This window comes from Vicugna pacos, chromosome 24 (genome assembly GCF_048564905.1).
Source record: "Vicugna pacos chromosome 24, VicPac4, whole genome shotgun sequence".
Taxonomy (NCBI): domain Eukaryota; kingdom Metazoa; phylum Chordata; class Mammalia; order Artiodactyla; family Camelidae; genus Vicugna; species Vicugna pacos.
The window spans coordinates 13,635,204-13,639,270 of NC_133010.1; positions in this window are offsets into that span (position 1 = coordinate 13,635,204).

Genomic DNA, 4,067 nt, shown 5'->3' on the forward strand with positions numbered 1-4,067 from the left:
AGCCTCTTCAATAAATGGTGTTTTTAAAAAAAACTGGGCAGCTACATGCAAAAAAATAAAACTAGATCACGATCTTACACTATACACAAAAATTAACATTAAGTGGATTAAAGATTTGAATTTAAGACCTGACACCATAAAATTTCTAAAAGAAAACATAGGTTTTCTCGGCATGGGTCTTAGCAATTTTTTAAAAAAACCTGACTCCAAAGCTAAAGGAAACAAAAGCAAAAATAAGTAAGACTACATCAAACTAAAAAGCTTCTGCACAGCAAAGGAAACCATCAACAAAAGGAAAAGGCAACCCAAGGAATGAGAGACGGTATTAGCAAATCATATATCTAAAAAGAGGTTAATATCCAAAATATACAAAGAACTCACACAACTCAACAACCAAATAATTAAAAAACAGGCAGAGGATCTGAATAGATATTTTTCTAAAGACATACAAATTGCCAACAAGGACGTGAAAAGATGTTCAACATCACAATCACGGAAATGAAAATAAAAAGCCATAATGAGATACCTACCACCTCAGAACTGTTTACTATAGCCAAGATATCAAAACAGCCTAAGTGTCCATCAGTAAATGAATGGATAAAGATGTGTTACATATATACATTGGAATACTGGCCATAAAAGACATAGCATCTGAGACACGGATGGACCTTGAGGGTATTTTGCTAGGTGACAGACAAACACTGTATAATTTCACTTATATGTGCAATCTAAAAAAACAAACAAAATAAAAGCAAACTCATAGAACAGAGAACAGACTGCTGGTTACCAGAGGCAAAAGGAATGTGGGGGAAGGTGAAATGGGTGAAGGGGATCAACTGCCTGGTGATGGAATAACTAGATTTATGGTGGTGATCACTTTTGTAGTGTATACAAACATCGATTTTCAATGTCATAAACCTAAAATTTATATGGTGTTACACACCAATCTTACCTCAATAAATAAAAAAGAATGTACCAAATGTTTTGCAGAAGCCAACAAGTAGATCCTAAAATTTATATGGAAATGCAAAAGACATGTAATAACTAAGAGTTTTGACAAAGAACAAAGTTGGAGGATTTCTTATGGATTTCAATACTTACCATAAATTTGTAATTATCAAGACAGTGTAGTGCTGGCGTAGGGACAGATACAGTTCAATAGAACAGAATTCTGAGTCCTAAAACCCTTCTAATAAGGTCAATAAATTATCATCAAAGGTGCCAAGGCAGTTATTTGGGGAAAGGCTAGCCAGGTGTTGGCTATCCACGTAACTCTGTTCCATTTCCCATCTTCATTCAGAATTGTACTGCATAATTACACTGCATACCCAATGTTATCACAGAATGAGTACTTTACTCGTACTTCTAAGTTTTATACTACATGTATTTACATGTATTCTGGGCGGCACCTTTTCTACACATTTCACTGCCTCCACAAAGGGTTTATTCTTTGAGTAGCAGCCTAAAGAGGTTCCTATAAAGTTATGATTCACTGAAGACTAGTCATTAATAGTTATTAAGCACGCAACAGGTGTTATGACACTGTATTTGGCAATATATTCTTCTAACCCTAATATCTTATTTAAGGGTAATATTTCCACTTTAAAATGTCTGTTAACCAGTTAACTAGCTTTCTGCCTGGCCGCTAGCAAGGCTTAAAAATCCTGCTGCGTGAACACTTGACAAAACAACTTTGTAAGTTGACTAACGTTTGAAATAAAGATAAAATAGGTTTATAAAGTTAAACCCAAAATACAGCATCAGCATGTGGTAGCTTTCGACTACCTACTTTTTCAAGTGCAAAATAATGGGTTATCTCCTACATGTCTTTCAGGGTGAGTTACGTGAGTTAAATGTTACCATGTTTGCCTCTAGACAAAATTTTAATTAGACACACAAGTAGGAGAAAACCACGTTTAATTGAAAAATAAAGCAATACATCTCAAATAAGATTCTGTTTAACAACATAAACTGTAATTTGTTGAGGGTAATAGCTTTCCTAAAAGTATTATGAAATTTAGGTAGAGTTATCAATACAGTTTCCCTCCCTTATCCTAACTCAGCTATATGCATATTAAAAACAAGGAATTTCTCATGAATTTAAACTATCTGTAAAGGCAATCCCTACTCCTAATTCATTGACAAAAGGATGGGAGGTTTTAAACAAACATTTGCATACTGAGGAGTTCCCAAATAACAGCAAATAAAGTCAGTATTTTCCTTATGAAAAAACATCTATGAAAGACACACGACTATTAATGATATTTAACTAATCCACAAACTTCAAAACACAATTTCATCAAGATGATCCCTACAAATTTCCTTTAAAGAAGTTCTCAGATCTCAGAATGGTTTTAACTTGACATACTGGAAGTACTAAATTTTGAAAGAAAGTACTAAAGTTATTGCTTTAAACTGGAAAACCTTGACCTATGGTCAAGTCTTTAAAAAGAGTTTGTTAAACAGCTATCCTTACAATTACACTCACGTAACTGCAGAGAAATGTTCAAGCACATAGTAAACATCACTATTTTGAATGACAAAACCAAGGCATATGTTCACATGTATGGCTTTTTTGGTGACTGTTATTACTACCCATAAATAAAGTCATTACTGTTTGACTGAAAAAGGTTTTTACAAAACTCCACTTTCAAAATTAACATTTTTTATTAAATCAAGTTTAAAAAATGTTCACTGTAGAAAAGTCAACAAGGGTTTTAACAAAACCAAAATATACCTTTTTATACAATATATGTATATATTAGCAGCAAACTACTTCTGAGATTTTCTTTTGTTTAGTTATTTATTTCAAAGAAAGAATAAACAATGTATATTAGTATGGAATGTCAGCTAATCCACCTTTCAACTTTTATTCTGGGATTTGGACCTTCTAGTACAAGTTATTTTGTTTCTCAATGAATACTAAAAACAAACCCAGTTCTGACTAAAAAGCAGTGAGACAGAATGGCTGGTAGAACCTGTCCCATTACTGCAGTCATACATTATCTCTAAGATAACAAGTGAGCACCATATGAACAGGTAATTGTGTCGGTGTGTAAACTCAATTTTTAAGGTATAACAGTAGCCAACTGGACGACTTAGCGTGTTACTACACTTTTTAAAAATTTGGTGATATACAAAATTTTAATCCAACCAGATATTTACTTCAATCCTATATTGCTTGTCCATTTAAAAAATCTTACTAGAAATTCTGTATATGACCTTACAGCTGCATGCATACTTGTGTGTGTGTGTATACACATACAAAAGTGTATGTATATACACATAAACATCTTTAGCTTCGAATGAATTCCTAAACTGAGATGAAGTCAAATCTCTCATCTAAATATATATGTAGAATGTAATATCACTAACTGAAAGCTTAGTTTCATCTTAGCTAACCAGAAACTCTAGCAACTGAAAATTCAGAGGCCAAAGAGCTGTAACTCAGCTCACTGTACTTTAGGCTTAAAAATTATTTAGCCAAACAAAAAAGTTTTGAAATTATCTACTGCCCATCAAAGTAAAATTTTTCTCTTGATACTTCCTTCTAATAGTAAAAAGGAAATATCTATACAATGAGCTTTTACTTTTAAAGAGTTAAAATTATTAAAGAAATCTCACTAGTCTTCAAAAATACTAAACGTTATATAAATACAATTTTCTTATAGTTCAATTCTTCGGCTAGAATCTGTATTAAAAAAGTTTCCTTTGGATTGTTTTGTTTAGCACTTCAAGTCTCCATTCTGCAACTCAGAAAACTGGCTCAGATTTGTTAGGTTTATATCCAACGCATCTTTCAGAATTTGGTATTGTGTTACCTGTGCACAATAATATCAGTGGGAGGAACTGCACCAAATTTCAAAAGCAACGTAAGGTAAAATTCAAGAATATGTAATACAGAAAAGGTTAAGTACAACAAGGATTCCCTTTTCACCATTACATTAATGAAATACAATCCTTTTACTGCTTTTAAAGATAATGTCCTAACTTTCATTTCTTAACTTATCAAGAGGATGAAGTTTTTAGATGGCCCACCTTTATTTTTCAACTGAAAAACTAAAACA